We start from the raw sequence: 22,916 nt of genomic DNA, 5'->3' as shown, positions 1-22,916 counted from the left end.
GTTGGATTTTTCTCCGTAGAGTCTGGAGGACTAGAGTATTGATAGATGCCCATTCTTTTAATCGCAGGAGGGTTGTGGGGGAAGGGGTTGAAACAAGGGCCCTGTATCTTTACTCTTTTGAGCAATGGCACAGAATCTCCATGAAGGGCTCACAACACTGTTACACGGAATATGTAACTTGGTTAGTTCAGTTTCTAAATATGTGGCAGTCATCAGGGTCTTGGCAATTAATCTATAGTTAGTCCACAGTATCATTTCCAGTGGATTTTCAACAGCAATGTTATTAAAAGTCTGAGGATAAAGCTACATGGTGCACCGCAGAGAATTTTGAAGGTTGGCAGCATCTGCTGATAAGTTTGACAACCATTAACTGAGAGAACAGTTTGGGACAAAATCTCAAACCAATCCTAAGATGAGGTGTGTACTAAATGTGATTAAATAAATCGGTCTGTTGTCTATGATCTTCAACAAAAAGAATTTAAACTCCTTCTATTGAATTTGAGACCCATTTTAGAGATAAGAAATAGAGATAGCAATTTGCTTTTGTCATGAAATAACTCAATGGCAGAATGAAAAAAAAAGTTTGTGGCTCCTGCCCTTTCCATTTGATTATTTACCTCTGAGAGTATAAAGAAGGGAGGTGTCAGGAAAAAAAAAAAAAAGGAAAAAAAGACAATTAAAAAAAAATCAAATAAAGCGCATGAAAACATCTGGACAGAGTCCGGCAAAAAGAGGCTATAAAGCAGACAGAAAAGACTTACATGGAAATAGAGTGAAGAGGTATAATGTGTTTAACATGGAGAGAGACAAAAATTACAGAGAACAACAACGAAATTTGAAATGACATATAAATCAGTTTACAAACAGAACCATTTTCCCAGCACAATTATGGTGACAGAATAATCACTGGAGAGCTTTAAGAAATCATTCACTGAGTACTTACATGGGATAATCTAGCAAAGGGGCCCAGGAGACCTGGTTGATCTTAAAGAACAAATTCCTCAAAGCACAAGAACAGTCCAATTCAATGTGTGGGAAGCCAAACAGGTGTGGAAAGATGCAGGTGGCTCAATGGGAAACTCCTGACAGAGCTCAAACACAAAAGGAAGCGAATGGAAGGTGAAAGCGAGGGTGTGCTCCCCAGGAGGAATACTGAAACTCTGCCTTGGCATGTCAGGATGAAAATTAGAAAGGCTTGAAATTGCATGAAAATCCACAAAATGTGAAAAGAAGCAAGAAGGACTTCTAAACGCACACTGGTAGTAAGAGGATGACTAAGGAGACTGTGGGCCCAAAGCTGAATGGGACAGGGGACTAGTGGTAAAAGGAAAACACTTAGGTCCTCAATGTCTTTTTTGCCTTCGTCTTCACTGGCAAGGACTCTTCTCAGCCTTCCTGTTCCATGTGCCCAGTGAAAGAATCCAGGGGACTGAAAAACTACCCAAAGCAGAAGACAACTGAGTTAGGGACTATTTAAGTAAACTGGGCATACTCAAAATCCTGGGACCAGACAAGATGCCCTAACAGCACTGAGGGATGCAACAATGGCTGATGTCACTGTAAGGTCACTCTCGGTCACGTTGGAAAGGTCACGGTGATTGGAGGAGGCTCCTGATGACTGAAACAGGTAAATGTCACACCTGTCTTCAGAAAGGGCAAGAAGGAAGATTCAGGGAATTATAGACAGGTCAGCCTAACATCTCTCCCAAGGAAGGTTATGCAGCAAATCCTCCTGGAACCCATTTCCAGGCACACAAATGACCGGAAGGTGATCGGGAACAGCCAACATGGATTTACCAAGGGAAAAAAGTCAGCCAGATCACCTTCTCTGGTGAGATGACAGGTCCAATGAAAAACAGGAGAGCACAGATTTTGAAAGAGTCTCCAATACTATAATAATACTCCAATACTAAATATACTAACAATGGTATGTAGCTGCATCAGTGGAAGTTCAGACTGGACATTAGGAAAAGGTTCTTCACCAAGAGGGTGGTCCGTCACTGGAACAGCTCCCCAGGGAAGTGGTCAGGGCATCAAGCTTGTCAGAGTTCAAGGAGCATCTGGATGACACTCTTAGTCATATGGTTTGATTTTAGGTAATCCTGTGAGGAGCAGGGAGTTGGACTCGATGATCCCTATGGGTCCCTTCCAAATCAAGATATTCTATGATTTGATGATTTATAGACAGCTAGAACCAGACAGGTGTACTGCAAAGCACATGGAAAACTGACTGGACCACTGCACTCAAAGGCTAGTCGTCAGTGGTACAACAACCTAATGGCAGCCAGTTACTAACAACGTTCCTCAGTGGTTCTTTGCTGGACTTGCTGCATTTTGTCATTGTCTTTCTTGCACTGGTCAGCCCAGAACTGGGCACAGTAGGCAGACTTGATCCCACAAGTGCTGAGCATGGGGAAATAGTCCCATCCCTTGACCTGCTGTCTATGCTTTTGCCAACACAGTTCAGTATATGATTAGCTTTCACCACTGCAAGAACCATCCTGATGGTTAGGGGCTAGGGCGTGATATGCAAAGAAGCTGGGAGAGCTGAGTATGTTCAGCTCAGAAGAGCTGAATATTTGGTCCTTGTTCTCCATACTCTTCAGCTTCGAACCAAAAAACTCTACAAGCAGCTATGAAATCTCACCATCCATAAAGGACAAACTGAAACATGGAGACATGAGCCAAAAAACACAGTACTTTTAATTACTTGTTTCCAAAGGTACACAGAATTCTGTAGTAGAGCCAGGAATAAACCCCAAAACACCCAAATCCCTTTTCCATAAAAACTTGCCCCAAAAATGAGTTCTAGCACTAATAGTCCCATAATTCTGCAGTTTGCCTGTGTTGGAGGATTCCTGGCAACCACTTCACCCAGAATACCTTAAATAAGACTTGACTGGACAGTTCAAGCTTTAAGTTTTAGACCATTTTAACTACTCGCATTATACACATGATATACAACATGTAGCTGCATCTAATGTCCCCCAGTCACTTCTGGGCTGCTGAACAATAAATGACATGGCAGGCCAAAGTGGGAGATGGGTGTTGGCAACATAAGGTTTAACAGGAGACACATTTATAACATGCCTGATGTGTGATACTGTGTCATGATAACAAACCACACAGTAAAAGAGAGAGGACATCACAGCACCACAAAAAGGTAGCTGATGTAATTCAAATTCAGAAAGAAGAACACCCTAAAATTACTTGATGTCCACCCTGCATTTTGTGGCCCTCTCCAGGTAACACCCAAAACAAGACACACGTGTGAATGCAGCCACTGGCATAGGCAGAGCCCCTAAGGCAAAGCATGCCCAAGTTCCCCAGCAGCGTGGTACAGTCACATGTCTGGAATGACTGCTCACTGTGCAGCTGAATCAGAGCCCTCCACACTTTCAGGCACTCTTGCATTCACCAATATACAGCACCAAGGACATAACCTATATGCACAGAATTGTTGCCTACAAATGGCATTACATAGCTTTTGCCTTACCTTGGTAAGACACCACTTTGACTAACAAACCCCTTGCAATGTGCCACTCTGGATATTCATCCTGCTGACATCAGTCAGTGTTTTCCCAGTATCCTTTTAAACACACAGCATCAAAATCCTGTGCTTACTGTCTCATTCTTTTTGCGTAATAAAAAACTACAGCTTCCCTTAAAAACTGCAGTGGACACTTCATTGCTGGACCAGTGTGTCTCCCTACCTACATCAGATGAATGATGGGAAGTTTGGGGACAGAAAAACCTCAAGTGAGAATTAAGCTGTTTAAATAAAGCAGATGGAAGATGCACACACAAAAACACCAAAGCAAAGGCCGCAGCTTGAATTATTGTTGTAATCCTTTGCCACATGCCTACAGAAAGCCTGACAACAGCTAAGCTGTCAACATGCTATCATACCACCCATCCTGCTGACCAATCTTTGTTTTTCTGTACTCCCCCAGTTATCTGTGTCCATCTGTTTTCTCCTGTCTCATCCTTAGCTTGCTAGCTGTTTGGGGCAGGGAACATTTTATGCCCTGCATTTGAACCAGGATCGTGTAGGTGCTACCACAATAGGCAGGGATAATAACAACAATAATAATTAGGTTATATCTTACTATCTCCTTGGGTTTGAATGTTTCCCTCCTGACTTTACAGCAGTGTTCATACACAATTTTTACTCGGTGCAATATGGGGCCTCATAAACAAATAATTACATCCCAACATACCTTCGACCATTTCACCAGTCATCCCTTGAGGCCTGAATCTGCTGAGCTCTCCATATGCTCCAAATGGTGAGTGTGTGTGAACTCAGCTCCAGAAGAAGATGCCAGCCTTCCAATGCAGCAGGACTAACACCCTGCATATAACCCTTAGATTTTCCTTGGACAGAACAAGCTTCCTACACACAAACTGTTGCCTCCTACTTTTGTGTGTCAACCCTGACTCACTTGTAGTGCCAAGAAGTAGAGGATATCATCTTCATCCTCCACTCGCTCTGAAAAATGGCAAGACCCTGCAGTTACAAGTTTATGTAAGAAGGTGGAAAATGGTTACATTATAAACTGTGCACACACATAGTGGCCAAGCCCAACATTGTCCAAGTTCAACAAGCATATATTCCTGGATGTTCTGCTAAATGAAAAGGAAGAAACTTCCTTCTTTAAGGTTTGTTAGGGGAACCAGCTCTCTGCACTGGAGATGCTCAGAAATTCACTCCTAGGCCTGACTGGCTCCAGACAGGCTGTTCATGTAAATCTAAGATTCAGGAAAAGATAGAAGTAACACACCACATAGTATGTCTTGGACTACTTTCTAGTAGCCAACGAAAGGTTTTGCTGAACACTCAGGAAGAAGAGCCCCATTCCTCGAGTAACATCCTCCTCTCTGAAAGTACCATGAGCCCCTTTCACAAGTACTGAAGTATATGTCTTTACTGAATCAGGTGTTAGGCTCCCTCTTCTCAAATCCACTGGGTGGTAGCGTGCCCCCTTGCAATGCCTAATCCACACTACTCTGCTTTAGGTAACTGGAAGAAAAGGTGTTGCAGTGAGGAAAATCCTTTGCCCTCATCCACTACATTTGTTGGAAGAGCACAGAAAAAATGTTCTTGTAGTAACTGTGACACACCTTACAAACCTGCAGTGGTTTTTAACAGGTGAAAGCAGAAGTGTAAGTCTTCTTTTCCAACTCCAAATCATTTCTCCAAATCTTCCCAGTGTCACTTAATCAGTAACCAGGATAAGAGTCTTGAATAACTTCCATTTCCTAGTTACAAGGATGCAAAAAGCTGGGCCAGCCCTCTGCTGCTTTGTTATCTGCAGAAATAGAAAGGCTTACAGTGCTGGATGCTAATGCGACACTGCCGAATGCACAAGCTCCCTCAGGCCTTTTTGGGACATGCACTGTAAAACTGGATCATGCCAGGGGCATGGAAGGTGCTGCAGGGGCATTTGTAGAGGGTGTGTTTCGCCCTGGCCCTGCCTCCCCACACTCTCACCATAACAGCCAGTAAGGGGAGAAGCCTGCCTTTCAGTGAGTGCAAGAGAAGTTGGGACCAGACATCAGGAGTTCAGGCAGCCCATTCCCCTTCTGACCCGGTCAAAACTATAATAAAACAACCTAGATATAATTTGGTGTCTCTGTCTCATCTGCTCTTAAAACTTCCTGTGATGAGGGCACTACAACCTCCCTCAGGAAGCTGTTTTCATGCTTAACTATCCAAATACTCATAAAGCTTTTCCTAGCACCTATCTCCACATCTTCCTTGCTACAAATTAAGCTGATTAGTTCTTGTCCTATCCCCAGTGGACACAGAGAACAATTAATCACTGTCATCTTAAAACAAGCTTTTAAATATTGGAAGACTTCTCACGTCCCTCATCAATCTTCTCTCTAGACTAAACCAACCTGGTTCTTGGAGCCTCTCCTCGCAGGTGGTGCTCGCCACTCTGGCTGTCCTCTCCTCATCTCCTTCCACCGTTTCTGGCTTTGCTGCTCACACTGGAAGCAGTGCTCTGCTGTGGCTTCAGCAGCAGCTGCTAGAGTAGAAAAACTACTGCCTGTGTGCTACAAGTGACATTCCTGTTAAATATACCCTAAAATGAGATTTGCTTTTTTGCAACGTCACCACACTGTTGACTCACATTTAGTCTCTGACTCACTGTAGTGCCTCCCAGATCCTTTTCTGCAGTTCTGTTGCCTGGCTTGTTATCCCCCATTTTACATGTAGACATTTGATTTCACCTTCCCAAGTGCAGTACTTTTCATGTGTCTTTATTAAATTTCTTCTTATCGAATTCACACCATTTTCCAGTTTAATAGGTATATGACCTATGTTGTGCCAAGAAAGCAGATCAACTTCCTGCCTCATGTTACACATCAGCAGCAAAGAGAGCATGGAAGGAAGAACTGCTGTGTTCAGGCAAACTTCTTAAAAAGAGTTACTGTCTTATCAAAAGCCTATCAATTTGTTACTCCCTTTTCACTCTGCATTTCTATCTGATACACTGTGATCTTAGTAAGAAAACAGTAGCTCACTCTAGCCTCATAAAACACATTCACTCAATGAAATTACAATCCACTGCCAAAAAAGTACTGCAACATCCCAGGCACCACATCACTCTATGACCCAAGCTAGTACCAAACAGAGCTGCTAGCAACTCACTAACCAGGTCATATCAACCAACAAGGAAGACAAGGGACACATTTAAAAAACTAATTATATTGAGCTAAATCCTTAAGACTTGGCTCAACAAAACTATGTCTTTTGGCCCACTGTTGTTAGACACACCCTCAATAAGTATTTGAGTAATTACTTATATGAAATCACATCAAAGATCAATTTGTTTCCTTGTATTTTCCCATAAAGCGCTTAACTTTTGATTCCCAGATATGTAGCAGGTATTTTAAATGCATACACCTGAAATTATGTTGTATCATACCCTCTTTCAAAGTGCTGCATAAGCTGACCAGACAAGCCAGCTGATTCCAGGACTTCAATGCAATATCAGGCAAACAGAGTCCCTTGAGAAGGTTGGCCTTAGTCCCATCACAGGATTCCTGCATTCCCCATCTCTGTCCCCCAAAAAAGTCAAAACAGTCAATAATTTAAAATTTGTTTTCTTCACGGTTTACAAAAAGATTGCAGTGTGTAACTGGCCATAGTAACAGAACAATTAAAGAAACTGGAATCTCTCCCACAAATTAAGAAAGATGTCAAGGTACTTGAATGCATCCAGAGGAGGGCAACAAAGCTGGTGAAAGGGCTGGAAGGCAGGTCCTGTGGAGAGCAGCTGAGGACTCTGGGTTTGTCTAGTTTGGAGAAAATGAGGCTGAGAGGCAACCTCATTCCTCTCTACAACTTCCTGAGGAGGGGAGGTGGAGAGGGAGGTGCTGATCTCTTCTCCCTGCTATTCAGTGACAGGATGTGTAGAAATGGTTCAAAGATGGATCAGGAGGTTCAAACCAGACACTAGGAAACAATCCTTTACAGAGAGGGCGACCAAACACTGGAACAGGCTTCCCAAAGTGGTGGTCGATGCCCCATGCCTGTCAGAGGCATTTGCACAATGCCCTTAATATCCTTTAACTTTTGTTCTGCCATGAGGTGGTCAGGCAGTTGGACTAGATGATCATTGTAGGTGCCTTCCAACTGGAACTATTCCATTCTATTCTCAGATACATGCAGCTTTCCTTTCACAGAACTCATAATTTATCCTTCCCCTCTACTCGGCACTTGGTGAGGTCAAACCTGGAATACTGCGTGCAGTTCCGGGCCTCCCAGTACAAGAGATGGACATAATGGGGAGAGTCCAACAAAGGGCCACAAAGAGGAAAGGCTGGGAGAGCTGGGACTGTTCAGCCTGGAGAAGAAAAGACTCATGGGGGATCTTATCAATGTATATAAACACCTGAAGGGAGGGTGTAAAGGTGACAGAGCCAGGCTCTTTTCAGTGGCACCCAGTGACAGGACCAGAGGCAACAAGCACAAACTGAAACACGGGAGGTCTTGTTTGAACATCAGGAAACACTCTTCTATCATGAGGGTGACCAAGCCCTGGCACAGGTTGCCCACAGAAGTTGTGGAGTCTCCCTCCTTGAAGATATTCAAAAGCTGTCTGGACATGGTCACCTTTTCCAGGTGGCCCTGCTTGAGCAGGGAGTTGGATCAGATGACCTCCAGAGGTCCCTTCCAACCTCAACCATTCTGTGATTTTGTGGGTTTCACCAGCCATCAACAGGTCAAAAATATTCCTGGAAAATAGTTGCTCCATGGCTTAATCCATTCCTCTTCAAATGCATCCTGTTGCTATAGCAGATCCTTCTGTAGTCTGATATTGCAGATGGTGCAGAAAGGAATTTAGCAGGCAAGATGGGTTCCTTCTCAGGACAATGCTGCCATTTCGCTTATTGCCATGAACTGACCGAGATCTTTGCAAGATCACTTTCAGACTTACGCAATGCTCAGAAAGGTCAGACAGGTTATTCCCTCCTTCCCATTATTTCCCAGAACTAGTGAAGACAGAAAGCACAGTGGTCAAAATAATTCAAATCAAACTGTTTAATGCCGTAAGAATATATTGCTCACGTCAGCAGAGAGTTGTATTCCAGATAAGATCTCAGACTAAAAGCAAGGACTCCTATCTTCCCTATGCGTCCCTAACACCTGGAAGCACAAAAGGAGGGCAGCATAGCCTCCCACTGGCTCTTCCAGTCTAATGAACAGCAGAGAGTTCAACCGAGCAAGGGAGGGAGATATCACAATCTTGTCTCACCTTCCAGTGCTCTGAGGACCAGAAGAGAAAATGTTAAATGTGCACATCACAGTCATGCCCATGTTCAGTGACTGACTTATCCACATGCAGTAAATGAAGGTCAGTTGAGCTACTAGATATCTGCAAGTAATGAGAGCAACTACGCCATTATGACTGGTGCCTTAACTTGCACCACAGCTTAATTAATTTATAGATACCACAGTAACTACAAGAGTAGAAAATCAGGAGAGTGCCAAACTGAACAGAAAACCTCTTGAACACTAACATACCTTGAAAAAATCTCTTTTCCATTTTGCTTTTTAATAAAAACGAAGTATTTCATTACTTATATTTTATAAGAAAATACAGTAGGCCACCCGGTAATTCCTCAGCATGCATCAGTTGAAAACTGTGCAGTTACAGAAGGAACAAGATTCCCCCTTAAAATGAGTGAAAGACTCTAAGCCTAAGGTGAACAGGTTTTTCTCCAGCCCTTTCCTTGCTTCCCTCCATGACTGGTCATGAAGACAGCTGACAGAAGGTCCTTCCACACATTCCTCACCAGATCCCATTCCTCCACACTCCATTTAGTTTCTGCAGTCCAAGCAGATTCCTTTCTCCCCTGAAATCAATGTTTAATTAACACATTATTGGAAAAAAAAAAATGGGCTGCAACAGCAGACTGAAATGAAGCCAGCACCTCCCTGCTCTGCAGATGCAGCCAGTCCCATCAGACAGTTACCCCACTGGAGAGTTCTTCCTCTCCTCATCCCCCTTCAGCTGCCAGCAAACATCATCCTCTTGCCCAGTTTTCTTCTTCTCCATCCCCATGGGACTCTTCCCCTCCTTAGAAGTGGTTCACAACAGCAGGAAAGACAGCAAGTAGAGGGAGAACGGGAGCAAGTGCTCTCTGGGTAGCCTCACAGTGTGACCAATGCCTCACCTTTAACCCTGCCATCCCCATGGGAGCAGCACGCTGATTCCCCTGACGACACCCCCCATCAACACAGCAGTAAGATTAGCAGTGCAGCAGAAACAGGACAGTATGCTTTGCCATGAGCAGAGAATGCTCCCAGGGTCAAACTCACAAACAGATTCTGGGACTACGCACAGCTATATGTACCCAAAGGCAGTGGAGAAGCTACCGGCAGCTTCAAAAGGTTTACATCATACCTCCCCCATCCTCATCAATTATTATTCTATCCCATTCCTTGGCTTTCATCCGGCTGCTGGGAGGTACTTGGATGCAGGGGATGCTGCAGCACCGTCAAGGGCATTATGAGGCAGGCCTAGGCCTTGGGCGCCCTCCCTGCTAAACACACAGGCACACTCACTACACAGTTGGTGCAGCAGGCAAGAGACAACGGAGTCCATGAACTCCTGGGCTGGGCTGCCCTAGTTATGAAGAGAGACATCAGGATCTTTGAAAGAGTCTACTATCCCAGCACTGTCGTTCCCAGGATCCAAAGCTACTAGTGTTAATTAGTTGCCGTGATGTGATGGATGACAAGCGGCAGGGCCAGGAATGACACAAGCAGATTGTGTTCGAAATAAGCCGTCCCTCACCATCAAGGGCAGAGGAAAGGAATTTGGAAAGGACAGGAGCTGAGCACACTGCTGAGAGACGACAGGTATGCTGACAGAGCCCCCCTCATCCCTGACATCCCCTTCCCAACACCCTGGCTGACTCCTGCTGCCAGCAGACAAGAAACAGGCAGGGGAGCATGCCTGGGAGAGAATTCAGGAACACGGCTGTGAGAGACAAGGGGAAAGCTCTAAGAGACATGAGGAAGCAAGGCAGATGAAGGGCTAGTCCACTCTGTAGCAAGGGGACACATTTCAGATGGAGTTGAACTTCTGATGGCTGTGGACGAACCTCCATCACCCTCTGCAAAGCCACACAGTGATGCCTGCAGAAGCCCGGAGTCCCAAGAGGCTGCAGGCTTTAGCCCAGACAGAGGACTGCCAAGCTGGCTGCGTGGTATACGGATCCCAAAAGCTGTAAATAGTGCTCAGAGCGCACCTTTTTCTGTGAATGGCAACAAAAGAAACTGCATCCCCACCTTCCCTTAAGGAAGAACACAGGATCTTCCAACACCACTGGCATATTTCCACTAGGAGTCTTATTGCTCAATTTTTCAAACACACCAGTACAGGGACACTGCACTTCATCCCTACCAGACCTCAGTAAAACAATACTTGGGCTAGGCCAACCTAAGTCATGATTTTTCCATGCCCCCCCCCCAAAAAGGTACAAATGCAGAGCACTAAAAATGCTATCCACTACCATCCACTCCACAACAAGAAAGGCAGAACAAACTTCTCCCATGCTGTCTTTCTACAAACATGTCTTGGTCTGGCTGTTTGGATTGGTGGTGAGAGGTCAAAACATCATCTTTGATTCTCAGAGTCCTTTACACACATGAATTGCTTTTGTCTATGCCCATGTGAGGAGAAACCAAAGAAAAGAAAAAGCAAATAACCTGACCCAACATTATGTAGTGTGCTGGTTTCAAGAAGCTACGAACCCCTCTAGCATCTTGGTTTCTGAAATGCAAAATATCTTCCTCACCACTTGCTGTATGAATTAAGAGCCAACTCTGCTAGACTGACAGACTCTGCTATTAACTAGAAGAGGGGGATGAGGGGGAGAAGACAGCTGATAAAAATTTCCAAAGCTTAACCAAAATTTGGGTAATTTCTGGCTCCAGTTGCATTGGCAATAGTCCCAAAATAAAGCCTGTCTCCTCTTCATGCTGGTGGGGGCAAGGGCAGATAAAGTTAGATGCATTTTGGTTTTAAATTAAACACCATGTCTCTTGAACCATTGTAAGAGGCCATTTCTTATCCTGGCTTTTGGTCATCACAAAGCGTCTGGCTCCTTCAGTTTGTTCTTGGCCAGATCACTGTGTGTCCTTATCCTTGATACAGCATATCACAGCTCAGCCGGTATCCAGACATCCACCTGCACATGCCCAGAGCACAGAGCTGAGGAGAGGGCAAAGGAAAACAGATCAAGGGGGAAAAATACACTCCGCTTCTCAAGACAGGTAAACTCAAGAGCCCTGGAGGATGTTGCAGAAAACAAAAGCAAGTAGTTCAGTAGATCTACCAAAATACCACTGCTGCTACAACAAGAAAGGGACTAAATTCTCCCTTCCCAGGAATATGCCAGACAAGACCCAGAAGATCTTCTGCAGTTTGAAGGTGTCCTCTAGGTTAAGGGTTTAAATTCAATCCTAACACAAAAAAGAGTAAGAGTTGCCTGCATCTGATGGCTTGGTGGTTTCAAGCAAGCACCCCTTGCTTGAAAAGGGAGAAAAGTAAGGGAGGGAGGAGGCATACTTATTTCCTTTTGCACAGGGACTTGCACAGGACAGGTCTTAAAATCCACCATCATTGCTACCACAAATTACCCCTGGCACCACGTCCCACCCTCTGAATGTTCTGCAGGAACTGAGTTCCCCTCTCCCTTCAAGGATGCCAATCATGCGGGGTCAGGAGTAAATTCCAGCGCTATGTGAAATTCACTCTGCTCCATTGGCTGTGCAAGCTCAAGGAAGGACAAAGCACCACAGTCAGGGACTGCTGAGCTACAAAACTCACATTGCAATCATTTAAGTTTACCTACAATAATGTTTTTTTCCAACCTTTCCTATTCCTGCTAACAAATAATTCATAAACGGAGGCTCACTGTGCCACGAGAACGCACTAGTACCTTAATCACTGGGGAAACGGAAGAACCATAAGACCAGGGCCCACCTTCACCCTACAGGGTACCAGGGAGGCAGTCTCCGGGATGGGGGGGGGGGGGGTGGGGGAAGCAGGCATGTGGGCCCTGCAGCACCCTCTGCCTGTTGCTCAGCTGGCCACTGCTTCATCTTCAACAGTAGCCACGGCTGGCCTACAAGCACAGGAGCTGCAGCATGACATTCGTATCTGAAGTGACTGGGGTAAAAGGGAGGGCAGGGAGAGATCAAAAAGTAACTACTGGTGAAGCTGGGCGGCTAAGGCAAGATTTGCTCTGGTGAGCACAAAGCAGGGGAGTGGGGGAAACTGGTATCTTTCCAGGCATCACCCACACTAAAAGTGTGGGGCTCCAGACATGCCCCTGCTCCATCTTCCTGGCTGTAGTCTACCATTGCACCTCAAGGTCAGAGAAAAAGGAGAAAAGCAAAAGGCAAACAACAATAGCCCTGAACAGATCTATTTATTCAGCTTTTGCTATTGCTCCATGAAGTGGAAAGATCCAGAAACGTGGAGACCTTGGAGCAGGCATAACTACATGCAGGAGATGAGAAGCAGTGGCTGGTGGAACCGCAAAAGCACCTTTCTCCCCCAGCTCTCCTCCACTTGGGTGTGAGCAGCCTGTGACCAAGCAATGAGGTCCTTTGCACCCAGAGAAGGAGGGTGCTGAGCAGGTCTGCAAGCCTTGGAGAGGGTCCTGGCCTGCCTGAAACCCAGGGAAAGCCTCCCTGTCACTGCCTCAGCTCCCCCACCCCTGCACACCAGCTACCTGCAGCCACCTGCTGAGGCTTGCCTGCCCCTCCCCTATGTTCTAGGTGGGGGAAAGAAGGAAGGGAGGGAAGGGGAGAGGAAGAGACTTTCTTCTTCCTTTGGTCCCCACCCCCCAGGCCTTTTCCCTGCTCTACTCAGACCCAAAAAGCCATGGATCTGCTGCACATCCTACAACAGAAACACAAGGAGCTTTCCTGCCCCCTCTCGATTCACCACCCTCCAGCCTCCGGCAGGGACTGCATGGAAATGGTGATATTCCTGTATCGTCTGGATCAACAGCACGGATAAGCTCAAAGAGGGCAAGAGACGATGGCACAGGAGGACGAGGCGGGAAGGCTTTGTTTGGTCCTGGCTCCAGTGCAGCCCACCCCCTCTCTCCATTGCAATGCCCTCCAGCTCGGACATGCAAAGAGGCATCAGGAAGGGAGGGGGCCGGGGGTGCTTATGAATTTTGTTTCCCCCATCAAGGGGACAGCTCACTCCCCCGAGCATGCCTGGCTCTGCCGGAGCTCCCTGGAGTAACCTTTATTCCAGTGTGTCGCAAGCATGTATTTCACGGATGGTTACACTGAATCATTATCACCAGACGTTCATTTGACCAAAATAATGTTATTAGCATCGTCAGGTCCATTTCCACCCCCCAATTCCTCCCTCTCCGGTACACATACGCTCCCTCCAACCCCCAGGCCCCTGCCATCCACACAGGGCACACCCCTCCCCAATACAAAATCTCGTGATGTGTGACACAATGTCCAGGAAAAGAGAGCGGCAAGAGGGGCTGGCGAAATGTATGGACGTGCCTTTGGCATTTACTGCGTTCCCTACCCTCTGCCAATGTTTATCAGACACACACAAAAGACGCACATGCAAAAATCAGAATTAAATCACGGCCTGTCCTAGGTACATGACTACGGGTGTATGAGTGTGTGCATGTGTGCCTAAGCCGCGGTCAGAGTCCTATCGGGAACCCGAATCTGTGTGGCATGAAGCAAAGGTCATCATGCCACTGTTGTGATGCACTAAAAAAAAGCCGCAGAGCCATCAGGATGTAACACAGAATTTTCTCGTCAAGGGACGAGAAACCTTCGGGGGGGGTGGGGGCTGGGAGGAGGAAAGAGGGTGTGCGGATGGGGGGGATGGGGGGAAATGGCAGAAAATGGGGAGGAAAACGAAGAATACAAAGCTCCACTTCGCTAATCCAAGATAGACAATCCATCCCTTCCCCCCTCTCTATGCCCTCCCTCCCCCCGAAATGTTGGTGCAGATGGATTTCTGTATCTTGGTTTTGCAGCAGTGGGTCTAATGACTCCCATACCAAACCCCCTCGCTATTTTAACCCCTCCCACTATTTTTTTTTTTTTTTTTAGACTGGGCTGAAGAATAATGTGTTTTTAGAGATAATGGGTTTTATAAAAAGAAAAGAAAAAGGGACGCAGCGCAGACATTATGCGAATAAGCTGCTCCCCGCATCACCCCCATCTTCCCCCAATCCCGATTTCACCCCCTCCCATCATTCTCCAGCCTTTCCCCATTAGCTCCCCCAAGGAAAGGAAAAAACCCACAACACGATCTGGGTAGCCGATCTCAAAATCCCAAGCACTAATCCGCTTGAATTTGTTCTTCCCCTTATATAAGCAGCAGCACGTCAACATGTTCAGTGGAAACGCAGCGTAAAATGAGGCCAGGCTACAGCCATGGAACAGGGGTGATATCGGCAGATATCGCTTCTATCGAGAAGCCATCACCACCAGGATGATGAAATCAAGTATTGGGCTTTCAGTCGTTCCCTTCCTTTATTTATTTATTTTTTAACGTTTACTCTAATTTTATTTCATTTCATTTTGGTTTTGCTCTACTTCATTTTTTAAAGGACAAAAGTAAAATAAATAATTAAAAGCCTAGAGACAAACCCCACCGGAAGGTGCCCGAATGCTCCAGAAAGAGAATCCTCACCTCCTAACTTTTTTTTTTTTTTTAAATAAATAAATACAGTCCTGTTGCTCCCATTATCCCCAAACTTCCAATGTCCCCAGCTGCACCTCCCTACTCCTAAAAACCAGATACTTTGTTAGAGAGAGACCAATGTTTAAGAAACTGCCAAAGACCAAAAAGGAACAGAGAAATGGAAAATTATGTCTATACAATAATTTAGTTCGTTCAGCTGAAAGTGCGTCCAGTCCCAAAACCAAGAGCAATAATCTCTGCAACCTCCTCCCCCCAAAATACTACTAACCCTTAGATAAACTTGCCCAACTTAACACCGATGACCATTTTAACTTAAACCAGTGACAGACGTAACACCCTTCTGGTTCACGTTACAATTAATAACTGACTGTATCATCACGGCAAGCAAAACCTTTTGTGATCAATTTTTCCCCCACCTACTCAACATCCCTCTTAGACTTTTTGCAGGTCTAGTTCAGAGTTCACCCCTCAAAAAATAGCCCCTCAAAATATGCAATAAGCAGGTATTGGTGAGCGGTTGCTTAAATATTCACCTTTTTAGGAGGGCTGTGTGCTTATCATGGAATAATTGCGTGCAGTAAAAAATACAGAAGGAACAATTAATAATTAGGAAAAACAGAAATAATTTCTTAGAACTGTTTGCAACGAAGCGTTGAACAGTTTGACCATAGAAAGGTGGAAAGAGAACATGGAAAAGCGAAAGGCTGAAAGTGTCCTTTTCATAAACGATTCAACGTTTTTAGCCTGGGTTCTGCCTCCCCGATCCTTTGGTTTTTCTGCCGCTGATCTCATGCCTAATCTTTTTTATTGTTTTCTTTGGGGAGGGATAAATCAGGAAAAAAAAATTTTTTTGAAAGAGAAAGATTTCAATTTTAACAAAATGCATCCTCAAAGAGCACTGGGTAAATATGTTACTTCCCAGCTGCAAAAGACTGCAATTAAAATAAATTTAAAGAGTAAGCAAAAGACAAGTCACCTGCAAAGCACCAGAGTCAGTGCCCTTAGGTAGGAGAATTACATCACTCCCTGACTGAATGATGTTTTCTTTTAAATTATAAAGCAGGTGGATTTTTTTTTTTGACAGAAAAAGGAAAAAAAAAAAACCACACCACAGTGGTTATTTCACATATATCTTGCACGAAGAAAGCATTGAACCAACCTTTAAGGTCACTGACTGCCTGAAAACCCACAGCAGTCGCTCACGGTGGAAGTTTTCAGGCAAGACGGCTACTAAATCATTAATACAAACAAATGGAAGGCGGGGAAGAAAGGCACTACTGTAACAGATCCGAAGACTTGGAAGAGGAAAAAAATATTAAAGGAAAAAAAACTTTCATCTTCAGCCTCTCTTCTTTCCTCATTAATAATTTTTTTAAAAAGAAATCCTTAAGACAAACAGTAGGCTCTCTCTAAGCGTCTCCCTGCCGTAACTCAGCGTAGCGTCTTCTTCTTTTTCGCGAGGCCCCCCCTATTTTCCACTCCGAAAAGCCCCGCCGTGGGAATTGTGATTTTCCAAAAAGTCGGGCAAAAAGAGCCGGGGCCGGAGCGTCGCAGGGGGTCGGTGCGCGCCCAGCCCCGCCGGGGCAGCGGGGAACGGGGAGAGGGAATAAAACGATCCGAGATAGTTGTCGCGAGGGGGGTCAGGAGAAACCCACCCGCGGAGCTCGGGAGCGGCGGCGCCCAGCGCCCGCCGGGCGGGCAGTCCCCGCCGATCCGTGCCGTGCCGTGCCGCCCCCCGCCCGCCGCCCCCTCTCACCTCCGCAGCCGGGCGGACGCCGGCCGCCGCGCCAACTCGCGGCTCGCCTCCGCTGCGGGGCAGGGGGCTCCAGCGTGGCCCCAGCCGCGGAGGCTCGCGGGGGTCCCGGGAAGGCTGGGCTGGGCTGGCCGCGCCGAGCCGTGCCGTGCCGTGCCGTGCCGTGCCGAGCCGAGCCGAGCCGAGCCGAGCCGAGCCGAGCCGAGCCAGCCGCGGGCGGCCGCGGGCGGAGCTGCGCAGGGCTGAGCGCGCCGCGGTGCCGGAGCAGCCCGAGCCCCGCGCACGCCGCCGCCGCCCCCTGCCGCCGCGCCCGCCCGGCCCGGCCCCGGCTTTTAAAGAGACCGCGGGCCCGCGCCCCGGCCCCCCGACACGGTTCGCCCGGCCGCGGCAGCGGGCACGGGCAGCAACGCTCCGCCGGGCTTCTCCTCCCGCGCTTGCGGCGGGGCAGCCGCCTGCTCCCGGGAACGGGTCGGAGGCTTTTCTTCTGCCTCCGGCCCCGTCAGCGTCTCGTTCCTCGAGCGCTGCCTCAGCGGGCCGGCAGAGCGAGGGGGTATATTTTTGCGCCTCTGGTCCCAGCAAGGAGAGGGGGGAGATACGGCTTATTTTTACCTTCTAGCGTTCGCCGACGCTACCCAAGCCAGCAGACACCTGCCATCTGAGCAGGAGGTAACACCTTCCTCAGACGCTCACCTCCGTGATCCCCCCAAAACTCTTAAAAGTTCACAAAGATTCTTCCCTTCTAGCTCAGAGTTTGACCCAAACCTACTGGATATTTCAACTCAGTTGATACACTGCCCATTTCATTTAAACCAGCCACTACGTTTCCTTGTTGCCTTGCACAAATCTCTCAAACTTTTTATCCACTCGTTTCCTCACTTGTAAAAGTAGAGGCAATGGCACTGACAGACACCATCGACTGCGCTGGGGTCAGCATTGCATTCAGAGTGTATATCCTAAATATTGATATTTATCATTTTATCACCATTAGCACTTAGTAAACAACATAATTCAGAGCGCCTTCTGTGGGGAACGTCTATGTGAAGATTTTTAATGTGTTATCATGCTGAAAGTCCACCTCAAAGACGACTAGCAGGCAGGAACATTATGCACATGAAGTGCACGCAAAACCAAAAGTGAGAAATCAAACCTTCTGGCCCCTCTCTCCAGACCCTATGATCTTGTAAAATTTGGGTATGATGCTCATACTGCAATGCCAGACACTTAGAAATGCATTTGCCCTAGGGACACACTGGAAAGCTATTTGCCTTTCCTTCCCCTTCTGATCATGTATTCAAAGGTTTTTTGTCTTTTTCTGCATTTTGCATAGCAGACAGCCTACTCACAGCACTCAATAAATAATAAATAATAATTATTTTATACAGTATGCATTGATCACTTTGCCCACTATCGAAATGCAGATGTGTCTGAGGTGGATAATAGCCACACAGAAACACTAAATAATAGTTTCAAGTAGTATTAGGAGCCCCCTGGGAACTTTCTCTGGGAAACACAGTCCTTCACATCCCCTAACAAATTCAGATACATGCACAGAGAAGATAATGGAGACCTATTTCAACAAGGTGACAACGGTCCAGCAAAGAGGCATCTTCCTGACTCAAAATCAGCATCCCAAGAACAAGAATTTATCCCTTTAAATGTCTGCGCAAAGGCAGGTTATTGTTAAGCTTCCTGTTTTATATGGACAATGTAACAGCAGTGAGAACTATCAATCCCTCCTCAGGGCATGGGATTAGATCCTGGTCTCCGTTACGGTGAAGAAAATCAGGTATTACTTCGTTTACTTCAGTAGTTAACTCCCAATTTAAAATGTGCAACTGGCAATAAAATCTGGCTTCTAGTACCTTTCTTCCCCTGCTGATAGTTCTGGCAATCTAGCATTTTGTAGCTTGCAGTTTATCAAAGTAATGATTTGATGAGGTAGTCACCTGAAACCGTACCACCTCTGGCCCTTCGCTCTCCAAGGTCGTCTAAGACCATGTACGTACTTGCATAACGTTTTGATCTGGCTGCCTATCACCCGAGCATCTTCCATGTAAAATCAGCAACAACAGCACAGTCTCCACTTCTAGTTCCAACCTAAACCTCTTTAGTTTGGCAGACAGAAAACAGCACATATCCTGCGAGAAAAAACAAACTATCAATGGGAGCTTGTAGCCAGCTTAATCACGAAGGGTAAAGTGAGCCCAAGAAGATTTGGGGAAAACAAGCTAGTTTTCATCCACACACTATTCTTTCAACTCGAAAAAGAAAAACCTAGGACCCTCACATATGAAATGTTTATAAATCAGAAAGAGGGATAGAAGACTTCATCTAAGTGAGCAGCTTCTATTCAGAGTGCTATATACAAACCAAGGAAGATAACTACTTTGAAAAAATCTTACTGTGCATAACTCCCAACACATGGAACTCTAATTCTGAAAAACTGTTACAGTTAGGCACCAAAATAGCAGACATCATTTTACGAATAGGTAGAGAGTAGTGAGAAAATATTAAAAGAGCAGGGAAGTTTCTTTAAGGTTGCAAGGCACATCTTTGCCGGGGTGTGGACCAAAACAGAGGCAAGAAGAAAGCAGTGCAGTACAAGTAGAAGTTCTTTGTCCAGCAAGCAATACTCTAATTGCTCAATAGGGCAGTAGATTTTTCTGACTAATTCCTCCAATTCTTTCTTTCACATCTCTAGCTCTAACCCTGCAGTTTGCAAACAAGTTGTAAGGAGAGGAAGGAAAAAAAATCATTACCCCAGTGAGGTCTGGCACCAGTCCCCTCTAATACTGCTCCCCTTCCCGGCCTATGCCACTGCATTATGGTGAGACTTTTAAAAATGTATGACATGCTCTAGATAAAGTATTTTGTCCCCATCTATAAGATGATCAGTAGATGCATCAGCCTTTTCTGGTGTCTTCATTAAGAAAACAGCCAGTTCTCTTTCCAACAGTCCTTGTAAATTAGCAGTGGCACAGATTTATACACCTGGGTACCTGGCCACTCCCTCCTGACATAGGCACTGCAGTCTCTGCTCCCACCACCAGAGAGAAGAGGCAAAGGCAAGAATACATAGGCATAGACATGTTATCTTCTTTTGCTTGCTCCCTTTAGAACAAATTTCCAAAACTTTTTACCAAGCTCATGTGCTTGTTTTGACTAAAAGACATAGTGCCGTCGATAAACGGGGGCAATTCAGTTGGTGCAATTTTCAGTAAGTTGCTACATGGAACTGTTCATTTTCAAGGTGGTACTTCTGCTCCAAAATCTGAGCTTCCTAATTCAGGGCAGCAGCTGTAGTACCCACAAAACACAGCTTTTGCTTACATCTTGCTAGAGGAGCAAGCTGGCTTACAGGAGCTACCTAACTCCCTGATGGCAGTGGAAACTGTACATGCCATTATCATCAGTTCCTGGTCCCCCCCTTTTCTGTTAAGCAGGGGTGATGAGAAGAGGGATCAGAGCCTGGAAAAGGCTCAGAAGACAGAACAGGCAGGAGTTAGAGGCATCATCCATCATGCCAGGATGTCCAAATGCTGTAAGGCAAGATCTAGAAGATTCCATCTAAACTAATACCCCAAGTATGGCAGCACGGGATGGGAAGAGAGGCTGCACTGTAATACTGTCCCAGAGAGTAAAATCTCCTGGGCTTTTTCCTTAGGTTCTCTGAATGGCATTCACCAAATTCTTGAAATCAAGCATTTGTATGGTACTCATTTAATAGAAATGAGGCTCAAGGGGAATTTGCCATTGAAACAGTGGCAGGGAAGTCTGTGCAACAAGGCAAGAATGCAATTTATCTCTCTGGCTTCTTTTTTTTTTTTTTTTTTTTTTTTTTTTTTGCCATGTTAGCACTTTCAGTGTCTTTTTGCCCAGAAGTTAATACCCAAGGTGAATTTAGAAACTGCAGTCCAAACTGCGATCAGATCATCTTGGTTGTGCCAAACGAAGCTGATCTTATCTCACTGGTGACCTTATCCTACTTGAGAGAGCAAACCTCATTACAATAAGAAATAACAGAGATGGGAAAAGAGTAATCATGACAGCACCTGGTCAGAACTCCCTTCACCATCATTTCAGAGGATTAGTTCTAAGCCCTTCTCCTGCAAACGTTATTTTTCACTCCAGTGGGAGGTTCAACCTCCAAAGTTATTCTGGCCACTTGCAGGACGTATCTGTTTATTCTTGATTCACAGACCTTTTCTTTCTCCTAGAATGTTCCGTTGCATTTATTTAATAGCTACAGAGAAACTCTGCATAGGGTATACAGGACCAATTTTCTGAGCACTGGTTTGTTTAGCTGAGTGTACAGGGGACAGAAACTATATAGACACACATTTGACTGTGTGGCAGTGTATGAATGGGAGAGCACGTGCCAAAAAACCTGATGTGTGTACCCAGGCGTGTAAGGGTGAACCCATTCAGATGACAGGATTCCTTGTAGGAAGAGTGCATAAGAGGGCTTAAGTAAGAGTGGTGTGTGTGCAAATGCTGCAGGAGCACATTCAGGGCAAGGCATGTAGGGAAAGGGAGTATGTTTCATTGTATCAGCTAATACATCTGGGGAAAAAATGAAGCAAGCCCTTCTCCAAGTCTCATGCAGTGTTTTCCGCTATCTTTAAGAGCATCATTGTGAAAGGGTGTCTTGTTCGTGTGTATTTATAGTTAGGAATACATAAGCATAACAACAACAGATGAGACAGATGTGCACGCACACTTGAGTGTGCAAGGGAAGAAGAAAAAAAAAAAAAGAGCTGTACATTCTTTCATCCAGCAATATAAAATTTGATGGTTGTCACATTGGCTTTATGACCTCCACTACCAGATATTAGACACTTACCTATACCTCATTCTAAGACAGACAGTCTAAGACAGAAAAACATCCACTACTATCTCTCATTGTCAACAATCCCACTCTGACCCTGACTCAGTGCTGGCCCAAAAGGAAGAGAACCATTTCTGCAGGTAGCATCCAGTGAAATGGTCAGAACCAAAGCCACAGTTCGGAGTTAACACACAAACATTCCAAGTACTTCCACCAGTTTTGAACTCCACCCTTTCTTGTTTCTTGAGTCTTCTAACCCCATGGGATCACTCCAGTTTCTGAGATGTCATCAGCCCCCTCTGCAGTAAGACTCAGCAGATCCTTATTCTTTACTACCTCCTCCACTTGAACTCCGCCTCCTCTTCTTGTTTCTGAATCCTCAGATGGAGCCGTGAAAATGAACCAATGACATCACAGTGTGCTTCCCTGGCAACAAATACCATGTCATACCTGCTTGTCCATCAGCAGAGTTGGGTAAGAATAGGAATTGATGAGTACTAAAAGAGCAAGAGCATGGAAAGACATGCAATCAGAGAAGCTGGATTTAACACAAGTGAAAGATAAACGTTTGTTTAATAAAATGCTCAGATAATGCATCCACAGGAGCTACTCCTTGAAGAGCTCCAGCAACTCAAGTAAGATTAAATATTATTTCCACTTTGCCCTTGATCCCTTCAGCAACCCTGAAGTACAGACACCTTGATTCCTCAAGACCAGTGGTACAAGATAGGAACATTTCCTGCTGTAACCACTAGATAACACTTCTAACAATGTAGGAAACACAGGCAGTTTGGGGTTTTGTATCTAGTCTTGTGTTCATTGTTCAGGATCAACCCCTAGCAATCTCACGTCAAACACTTACCTGTAGCTGGCTGCTTATCCACACAAGACAGAAACCCTCCCCAGCCAAGAAGAGCAGGTGGAATAAGCATATCAGTGCAGAACAACAGCATCAGTGCAGGACAAGACAGGCTGCCCTCTCTTCTCTCAAAAAGCAGCCCCCTCACACCCACTACAGCACCCATCTCATGACTAAGCTCAGATCTGCTCCACAGTCACTGAAGTGTAGGTTTCCCCAGCAGAATCTCTTTTATCCCATGAGCTC

The 22,916-nt window shown here is 45.7% G+C and overlaps 1 protein-coding gene across 39 annotated transcripts in view; it reads right to left on the bottom strand.

Annotated features, from left to right (window-relative positions):
- NRXN3 (neurexin 3) overlaps positions 1-17,154 on the bottom strand; it is a 1,052,972-nt gene extending 1,035,818 nt beyond the window's left edge. For all 39 annotated transcript variants that reach the window (XM_052782846.1, XM_052782845.1, XM_052782867.1 and 36 more), the window contains exon 1: positions 16,987-17,154. The gene's annotated coding sequence lies outside the window, so the exon portion shown is untranslated. The remainder of the gene's footprint in view (positions 1-16,986) is intronic.
- Between the last annotated feature and the right edge of the window lie 5,762 nt (positions 17,155-22,916).

The sequence above is a fragment of the Harpia harpyja genome, chromosome 3 (genome assembly GCF_026419915.1).
Source record: "Harpia harpyja isolate bHarHar1 chromosome 3, bHarHar1 primary haplotype, whole genome shotgun sequence".
In the NCBI taxonomy this organism is placed as follows: Eukaryota; Metazoa; Chordata; class Aves; order Accipitriformes; family Accipitridae; genus Harpia; species Harpia harpyja.
The sequence above is the reverse complement of the archived record's forward strand: the minus strand, read 5'-3'. Positions and strand labels throughout refer to the sequence as shown.